Genomic DNA, 10,665 nt, shown 5'->3' with positions numbered 1-10,665 from the left:
CTCGTCGCCCTGGACCTCTCTGCCGACCCACGCGACTCCAAATGCCGCCGAACACCATCTTCGCCCTCGTCTTCAACCCCGGGCATCCGAGCCATCTTCGGTCGATTCGCCGCCGCCAGGACCTCCCCGAGCTCGCTGAGCCCCTCCCCGACCCCGCTTCCGTGCTCGTTTGGCCTCTGTAGACACCGCCCCCTTCCTCACCGTAGCACGGCGCCGCGCGAGCTCGACACCGACGTCAGTCCCGTGACCTTTTGGTCACGGGCTTGTGTCCGTCACACTCCTCGTGCCGCGTAGAGGCTGTAGGTGCTAGCGCCGCACCGCCTAGGACACTGCAGCCACGCACACGAGCTGGCCCGAGCTTCGGCCTCCGCCTGACCTCGTCGCTGGCGATGCTCCGGCCACTCCCCGGCCAAGCCATCACCACGGCTGGATGCGGGCGAGCACCAGCTGCCCGTAGGTGCTCTCCGCGTAGCAAATGGAGCCCTGTGGGCAAATCCCGCAGCACGCCGCCGCGTCTGGCCTCGCCGGCGGCTAAACACCGGCGGGATTAGCCCCGCTGACCAGGGGTTTGACCCCAGTTTGACTCCCCTGAGTCAATGACAAGTGGGCCCCCCTCTACTAACTAAATCAAATTAGTCTTAACTAAAAATAATTAGTTTAACTAACTACTGACACGCGGGACCCACCAGTCAGGTTTGACCTGGACGTCCCTGTTGACCACTGACGTCACCCTGACGTAATGCTGACGCAGTAATTAAATTACTGGAATTATTCTTATACAGGAAATTCCAGAAAATAATCAAAACTTCTAAAAATCATAGAAAATCAACCATAGCTCCAAATGTAAAGATTTATATATGAAAAATGATCAGAAAAATTCAATCTATCCATCTGTAATGGTTTCATGCATGACAAAACAAGTTTACCTTGCTGTTTAAGCAGAATAAGGAAATGCACTATTAAAGCCATGTTTAATGAGCTAATATTTGAATCTTTGATTCAAATGAGTTCATTCCTTTCTGTTATAGCTTGCATTAGGATAAGACACATTCATATTGCCATGTCATAGCATGCATCGTATTGTTGCATATCGTCATGTGTTGATTGTGCTCCGATGTGTTCTTCGTGGTAGGTTCTGCCTCCGAGGATATTCACGAGTATCCAACTGAAGGGCAGTATCCCTCTACCACTCCATCAGGCAAGCAACCCATTGATCATTCCGATACAAACCCATGTTCTCGCTTCTGCTCTTGTTTACTGCATTAAGACAACGCGATTCAAACTGTTGTGTGCTACGGTAGTTGAACCCTTATCCTCTGCATGACCTGTCATTGCCACAGTAACTAGATGAAATCCACTAGCATGTGTAGGAGTTCATTGAGCCATGTATGTGATTCCTACCTTGCTATGCCTGTTTACTGCATTAAATAAAGTATTCGAGTTGTAGAGTTTTGTTGTGATGCCATGTTGTATGTACTCATATCGGGCATATTGTGTGTATGATGGAAATGCTTGGTATGAGTGGGATCCGACAATCTAGTTGTTTATCCTTGGCAGCCTTTCTTATGGGGAAATGTAGTCTAGTGTTGCTCGAGCCATAGTAGTCCGCTACAGCCCGGTTCACCGGAGTCCTGCTAGCCCAGCACTACTGTTCAGGAAACTTGACTGGCCGGCATTTGATTCACTTCGTTCCTATGTCTGTCCCTTCGGGGAAATGTCACGCGGTGATATCCAGAGTCCTGCCTAGCCTGCTACAGCCCGGGTTCCCCGGAGTCCTGTTAGCCCAGTGCTACAACCCGGAATCACTCGCTAATGACCGGCATGGTCGATGTGATTCATGTATGCCTGTCTCCATAGGTCTGTGCCGCTTTGGGTTCACAACTAGCCATGTCTGCCCGGGTTCTCTGTCATATGGATGCTAGCGACACTATCATATACGTGAGCCAAAAGGCGCAAACGGTCCCGGGCCATGGTAAGGCGACACCTGTGGGATACCGTGCGTGAGGCCGCAAAGTGATATGAGGTGTTACCGGCTAGATTGATGTGACTTGGAATCGGGGTCCTGACAGCGTTGGCATCAGAGCCGGACTGCCTGTAGGTTCGTTGAGCCAAACTGGTCGATGTCGAGTCTAGAAATGCTTTAGTTATATGTAGGGGAATTGATTGTGGGAGGGAACGTAAGGCTCTTTTACTCCTTTACCCTATGCCTCTGATCTGAGTCATTCTCTTCTCATTCAACATGGGTTAAGGACTAGGCTCTCTTCTTCTATCAGGTTCACGTATTACTAATCCATAATAGCTTATAGGATTGTTGTTACAAGCCTAGCTCAGTTTCTACTACTTTTAGTATGTTGCTAATTGGATCAGAACCTTGATATGATGTTGTTGAGTGGTATTGCGAACTGTTGTGGATGCCTCAAATCTTTTTCTGAGCATTTACAGCTGTTATGCTGTCCAATTTTCCCTAGAAATTCTGATGTCTTCGCATTGTGGTTGTGCTTTCAGATGGCCAATACGAGTACACCGTTATGTCCTTCGATTTAACCAATGCCCCCGCGACCTTCTCCCGGTTAATGAACTCAGTTTTCATGGAGTACTTGGATAAATTCATCGTAGTATACCTCGATGACATACTCATCTAGTCCAAGAATGAAGAGGAACATGCCGAACATCTAAGGCTGGTATTGATGAAACTTCGAGAGCATCGCCTTTATGCCAAATTCTCCAAGTGTGAATTTTGGTTGCCAGAAGTGACCTATCTAGGCCATGTAATCTCTGGTAAGGGTATTGCTGTCAATCCCGAGCGAGTTCAAGCCGTCCTTGATTGGACTCCACCTGAGACGGTCAAGCAAGTTTGGAGTTTCCTTGGCTTAGCGAGCTATTGCCACCACTTTGTTGAGAATTTCTCCAAGGTTGCTAAACCTCTAACTGAACTCCTCAAGAAAGATAAAAAGTTCGAGTGGACTCCACAGTTCGAGTTCAGCTTTCAGGAACTAAAAATACGCCTGACTTCTGCTCCCGTACTGGTACCACCAGATTTCTCCAAGGACTTTATTATCTATTGCGACGCCTCGCGACAAGGACTAGGTTGCATACTCATGCAAGATCGTCAGGTAATTGCCTATGCTTCACGACAATTACACCCACATGAGTAAAATTAGCCCACACATGATCTAGAGCTTGCAGTTGTAGTCCATGCACTTAAAACTTGGCGACATTACCTTCTCGGTAATCGTTGCGAGATCTTCATCGATCACCAAAGTTTGAAATATATCTTCACCCAACCAGATTTGAATCTCAGGCAAAGACGTTGGGTCGAGTTGATCTCGGATTACGACTTAGGAATAACTTACACCCCGGGCAAAGCCAATGTCATGGCTGATGCACTAAGTCGTAAATCCTATTGTAACAACCTGATGTTACAACAAAGTCAACCACTTCTCCACGAGGAATTTCGTAAGCTTAATCTTCACATTGTTCCCCGAGGTTTTCTATCCACCCTGGTAGCGAAACCTAACCTTATGGATCAAATCATAACTGCCCATCGGTATGATAAGGGCATATCCTGAATTAAGGAAAACATCGCTAGCAGAGTTGCTAAATGTTTCTCCATGGATGAGCGAGGTGTTGTCTTCTTCGAGAACAGTTTGGTGGTTCCTAAGAAACAACATCTGCGCCAGTTGATCCTTAAGGAAGCTCATGAATCCCCTCTCACCATTCATCCCGGTAGTACTAAAATGTATCAAGACCTACGCCAGAGGTTTTGGTGGACTAGGATGAAGAGAGAAATCGCTCAATACATTGCTAATTGCGACATTTGTCGTCGTGTTAAAGCAGAGCATCAACGGCCTGCTGGCACCCTTCAACCTTTGGCTATTCCCGAGTGGAAATGGGATAAAATCAGTATGGATTTCATCACTGGGTTTCCCAGGACCAAGAGAGGGAATAATGCCATCTTCGTCGTGATCGACCGTCTTTCCAAAGTAGCCCATTTCCTACCTGTTCGTGAGAGTATCACCGCTAGCTAGCTAGCCGATTTATACATCTCCCGAATAGTGTCTCTTCATGGTGTCCCATTGGAAATTAACTCAGACCGTGGGAGTCTCTTCACCTCTCGATTTTGGGAAAGTTTCCAAAATGCTATGGGAACTCGTCTCTCTTTTAGTACCACCTTCCATCCTCAATCAAGTGGTCAAGTAGAGCGAGTCAATCAAATTCTGGAAGATATGCTCCGAGCTTCTGTCATCTCGTTCGGAATGAGTTGGGAGAAATGCCTTCCCTTCGCGGAGTTTGCTTATAACAATAGTTATCAAGCTAGCTTAGGAAAGGCTCCTTTCAAAGTTCTTTATCGACGGAAATGTCGAACGCCTCTTAACTGGTCAGAAACCGGGGAAAGACAACTCTTTGGCTCGGGTATGATTCAGGAAGCAGAAGAGCAGGTTCGCGTTATTCGTGAGAAATTAAAAACAGCCCAATCTCGTCAAAAGAGTCAATATGATCGTAAACATAAGCCTATGACTTATGAAGTCGATGAGAAGGCTTACCTTCGGGTTACTCCGTTAAAGGGAACCCATCGTTTCGGTATCAAAGGCAAATTGGCTCGTCGTTACATTGGACCCTTTCGCATTCTTGCCAAACGAGGAGAAGTTGCCTACCAATTGGAACTACCTTTGCATCTTTCCAGAGTCCACGATGTCTTCCACATTTCTCAACTCAGGCGTTGCTTCGCGGATCCCATCCGTGGAGTGGACCACGAAATGCTTGAACTACAAGATAACCTCTCATATCGGGAATATCCCGTTCGTATCCTTGATCAAGCCGAGCGTACCACTCGACGTCGTAATATCAAGTTTCTCAAGGTTCAATGGTCACACCATTCCGAGAAAGAAGCCACTTGGGAAAGGGAGGATCGTATTCGACTCGAGTACCCCACCTTCTTTCCAGAGGATCCTAAATCTCGGGACGAGATTCTTTTGAGTGGGGGTGAGTTGTCACACCCTAGTTAGTTCAAGCATTAGAGTGTGCACCATGTTTAAGTTCCTCTTGAATTTGAAATGGGGAAGACAGAACCCCCAGCACCCCCCCTTGGAAACAACTAGGGTTTACTAAAATTATTTTCAATGAACCTGAAATGCCCTTCTAAAAAGTTCACCCTCTTTGTCTTGGGTTAGAACCTCTGGCAAAATTGGTGCACAATTTTCTAGGTCAACAGAAGGTCATTGAATTAAATCATAAGTATTTGAATTTGGGCATTTAAATGCTATAAAATAATTTAAAAGCTCAAATAATTCTAGAAATAAATGTTTGTTGTTGGAAATATTCTAAACAGAGCCCACAATTATTTTCAGGATTTTTGGAAACGTTTTAGTATTTTTAATAAAGCCCAACAGTTGCAGTTAAATAGAAAAACAGAAACAAATCAAAAAGAGAGAGAGAGAGAGAGAGAGAGAGAGAGAGGGAAGCCCACCTGGGCCTTACCTGTGTTGGCCCAGCCCACCTGGCTCGGCCCAGCCGACTGGCCCTGCCAGTCGTCGTCCTCCTCCCGCCAGAAGGACGCGGAGCGCGTGGCCGGCACCCGCGGCCACCTCCTGCTTCTGCCGACGCCCTAGAGACGTCCAGGGATGCCACGCGACCCCCACGTCCCCCTCTCATCCTCTCGCACTCTCCCCCTCGTCTCCCTCACTCTCCCCCGCGATGGCCGAGCGTGTTCCTCCCGCCGTTCGCCGTAGACACCACCAGAGCCATCCCCTCGCCCCTCCGATGAGCCCAATAGCTCCGCCTCGTCGCCCTGGACCTCTCCGCCGACCCACGCGACTCCAAACGCCGCCGAACGCCGTCTTCGCCCTCGTCTTCAACCACGGGCATCCGAGCCATCTCCGGTCGATTCGCCGCCGCCAGGACCTCCCCGAGCTCGCTGACCCCCTCTCCGACCCCGCTGTGAGTTCCTCTTCCTCTTCCCCTAGCTTCCGTGCTTGTTTGGCCTCTGTAGACGCCGCCCCCTTCCTCATCGTAGCACACCGCCGCGCGAGCTCGACGCCGGCGTCACTCCGGTGACCTTTTGGTCACGGGCTTGTGTCCGTCACACTCCTCGTGCCGCGTAGAGGCTGTAGGTGCTAGTGCTGCACTGCCTAGGCCACTGCAGCGACGCGCACGAGCTGGCCCAAGCTTCGGCCTCCGCCTGACCTCATCACCGGCGATGCTCTGGCCACTCCCCGGCCAAGCCATCACCATGGCTGGATGCGGGCGAGCACCAGCTGCCCGTAGCTGCTCTCCGCGTAGCAAATGGAGCCCTATGGGCAAATCCCGCAGCAGGCCGCCGCGTCTGGCCTCGCCGGCGGCTAAACGCCGGCGGGATTAGCCCCGCTGACCAGGGGTTTGACCCCAGTTTGACTCCCCTGAGTCAATGACAAGTGGGCCCCCCTCTGCTAACTAAATCAAATTAGTCTTAACTAAAAATAATTAGTTTAACTAACTACTGACACGCGGGACCCACCAGTTAGGTTTGACCTGGACGTCCCCGTTGACCACTGACGTCACCCTGACGTAATGCTGACGCAGTAATTAAATTACTGGAATTATTCTTATACAGGAAATTCCAGAAAATAATCAAAACTTCTAAAAATCATAGAAAATCAACCATAGCTCCAAATGTAAAGATTTATATATGAAAAATGATCAGAAAAATTCAATCTATCCATATGTAATGGTTTCATGCATGAGAAAACAAGTTTACCTTGCTGTTTAAGCAGAATAAGGAAATGCACTATTAAAGCCATGTTTAATGAGCTAATATTTGAATCTTTGATTCAAATGAGTTCATTCATTTCTGTTATAGCTTGCATTAGGATAAGACACATTCATATTGCCATGTCATAGCATGCATCATATTGTTGCATATCGTCATGTGTTGATTGTGCTCCGATGTGTTCTTCGTGGTAGGTTCTGCCTCCGAGGATATTCACGAGTATCCAACTGAAGGGCAGTATCCCTCTACCACTCCATCAGGCAAGCAACCCATTGATCATTCCGATACAAACCCATGTTCTCGCTTCTGCTCTTGTTTACTGCATTAAGACAACGCGATTCAAACTGCTGTGTGCTACGGTAGTTGAACCCTTATCCTCTGCATGACCTGTCATTGCCACAGTAACTAGATGAAACCCACTAGCATGTGTAGGAGTTCATTGAGCCATGTATGTGATTCCTACCTTGCTATGCCTGCTATGCTTAGAGTTGTGTCAGGTCTGGTTCATATGGGTGATGAGCTAGAGTGAAATGCTTATGTCGGTAATATGAAGGATGTGTTGAACATGTTTTGGTAAAGGTATCGATGAGAGGCCATGTAGGAGTACATGGTGGGTTGTTTCCTTGAGGCCATCCCTAAGAACTGAGATCTGTATGTGTGATTTAAGATTCAGCTACTACCATGCATTGGGATCCTTAATTGACCCTCTCGGCTTCTTAATCATCCTAGTACTCTGTCCAGGAGTTGCAAATAGTTTCTGGTGTTTGTAGGTTATGTGTTGGCGGCCGTGCATAGCGCTGACCCTAGGGGTGGGCTATGTTGCGGTAGATACACCGTGGCACGGTGTACCGAGTCACCCGTTTGGTGTCTCGGGAACCCTGTTCACATCGCTCGGGGCCGTAAGTGGAAACCTCAGCCGGACTCCCTGCGGATGGAACCTGGATAGGCGATAGACCTGGACTAGAGACTTAAGTGTTCAGGTAGGCCGTGGCCGACACCCTCGCTGGGGTTCCGCTTGAAGGTTGCCGAGTACATGTCGTGTAAACGGCAGTAAGTGGTGAAAGTGTGTATGAAGAGGTACACCCCTGCAGGGTATAAAACTATTCGAATAGCCGCGTCCGCGGTAAAGGACTACTTGGTTGCCTATACAGTTCATAGACAAGTTAATGGATACTACTAAAAGACTCAAGATAAGCGTGAGTACCGAGGATGGCCCTCTCGTAGGATGACGAGGGAGGATCCCCGGTGGAGTATTGTGTTGGTGAGTAGTGGACTCGTGTGCGAAAACTATTCTACTAGTGAAGTTCCGTAGGATAGCTTAGCCAAGAGTCAAAGCAGGCTTGCTGCATTAACCCCACCACCTTCTTGAGAATAAGCATGTATAGTAGGTTCTGATGTAAGACTTGTTGAGTACCTTTGTACTCATGTTTGCTTAATTACTGTTTTTAGACGACAACACCGCCCCCTCCGATGGGTTCTACGTAGACCTTGATGTCGATGAGTGACTAGCCACCCAGGTGGTGATCCTGGCCATGGAGGGCCCTATGTAGATAGACAGGCTTCGAGAAGCCTTCTTTCTTTCTAGAGTCTGTACTCAGACTAGTTGCTTCCGCATGTGCTTGTATGATTGTATGACTTGAGTGTCGGGTCATGTGACCCTATCTGTATGAACATGTTATGTATGGCTCCCTGGAGCCTTTAAATAAAGTATTCGAGTTGTAGAGTTTTGTTGTGATGCCATGTTGTATGTACTCATATCGGGCATATTGTGTGTATGATTGAAATGCTTGGTATGAGTGGGATCCGACAATATAGTTGTTTATCCTTGGCAGCCTTTCTTACGGGAAAATGTAGTCTAGTGTTCCTCGAGCCATAGTAGTCCGCTATAGCCCGGTTCACCGGAGTCCTGCTAGCCCAGCACTACTGTTCAGGACACTTGACTGGCCGGCATGTGATTCGCTTTGTTCCTATGTCTGTCCCTTCGGGGAAATGTCACGCGGTGATATCCGGAGTCCTTCCTAGCCTGCTACAGCCCGGGTTCCCCGGAGTCCTGTTAGCCCAGTGCTACAGCCCGGAATCACTCGCTGATGACCGACATGCTCGATGCGATTCATGTATGCCTGTCTCCATAGGTCTGTGCCGCTTTGGGTTCACGACTTGCCATGTCGGCCCGGGTTCTCTGTCATATGGATGCTAGCGACACTATCATATACGTGAGCCAAAAGGCGCAAACGGTCCCGGGCCATGGTAAGGCGACACCCGTGGGATACCGTTCGTGAGGCCGCAAAGTGATATGAGGTGTTACCGGCTAGATCGATGTGACTTGGAATCGGGGTCCTGACAACCGTCGACCCTCGAAGACCCCGTGGACATCAAGTTCCGTCTCGTGACCCCGAACCTCTACGAAAACGTTGTATGACTACTTCCGTGGCTGAAGACCCGTGTACAACTACCGTCGCCATGTACGACTACCTCCACTACGAACGTCCCGAGAACGTCTACTTCCTCTACTTTGCACCGAATGAGAACCGTCCCTTTTGCACGCTTCGAAGGTATAACCCCGAGACGACCGTCCGAGAACGTTTGCATGTGTTGTATGAGATGCACCCGTTGTCTGCATCGTGTCTGATTTGTCACTTGCTCGGTCCTCCTCTTTTGCCGCTAACCCGTGGGGACCCGGTATCCGGGAGCACCCCACCATCCTTGCATGACACGCCCCGTCACTTTTCCTTTTGCACTGGCATCTCAATCGAGTTACCGGAAACCGGGACGTTGTCGTGGCACCGTTTTGTTATCGTTGCCGTGGCACTCCTTTTCATTTCCGCCATGATGACAAATGCTTCTTAATATGCTCTTATCAACGTTTCCATAAATACTGCATAAAACTTGCACATGTCATTCGCATCATGATAATAACATTTAAATGTTTAAAATTGTTGTTTGCATTAAATTACTAATGCATATGGGGTTTTACCGGGTTTGTTGTTTGTTATATCCGGCCCCATTTAAATTGTTTAGATGGTATAGTTTTGTTATGCCTCACCTCTTGCCATGTTTAACAACATTTAATATTGTTGGGTACCTAAACGAGAGAGAACTAAATAAGTCCCGTGGTGTTTCGTCAATATGCAACTCGTTGCATATTGAGCTCCACTTAACTTGTAGTTTTGCTTGTGCACTTTGCCATGCCATGCCATCTTTAAACCGGACATGCATCATACTTGGTTGTGCATCGTGCCATGCTTATGTGATGATTGTTTACTATGTTGTTTGCTCCTTTCCGGTGTTGCTTCTTCGGGTTGGTTACGATAACGTCGTGTTTGTGAGGATCCGTTCAACTACGTCCATTTGTCATCTTCATGGACTCGTTCTTCTTCCTTGCGGGATCTCAGGCAAGATGACCATACCCTCGAAATCACTTCTATCTTTGCTTGCTAATTGCTCGCTCTTTTGCTATGCCTATGATGCGATACCTACCACTTGCTTTATCATGCCTCCCATATTGCCATGTCAAACCTCTAACCCACCTTGTCCTAGCAAACCGTTGTTTGGCTATGTTACCGCTTTGATCAGCCCCTCTTATAGCGTTGTTAGTTGCAGGTGAAGATTCGAGCTTGTTCCATGTTTGGAACATGGATATTTTGTTGGGATATCACAATATCTCTTATTTAATTAATGCATCTATATACTTGGTAAAGGGTGGAAGGATCAGCCTTATGCCTGGTGTTTTGTTCCACTCTTGCCGCCCTAGTTTCCGTCATATCGGTGTTATGTTCCCGGATTTTGCGTTCCTTACACGGTTGGGTTATAATGGGAACCCCTTGACAGTTCGCCTTGAATAAAACTCCTCCAGCAATGCCCAACCTTGGTTTTACCATTTGCCACCTAGCCCTTTTCTTTCCCTTGGGTTCTGCAGACTC

The sequence above is a fragment of the Triticum dicoccoides genome, chromosome 7A (genome assembly GCF_002162155.2).
Source record: "Triticum dicoccoides isolate Atlit2015 ecotype Zavitan chromosome 7A, WEW_v2.0, whole genome shotgun sequence".
Classification (NCBI taxonomy): Eukaryota; Viridiplantae; Streptophyta; class Magnoliopsida; order Poales; family Poaceae; genus Triticum; species Triticum dicoccoides.
Note: the sequence above shows the minus strand (reverse complement) of the source record.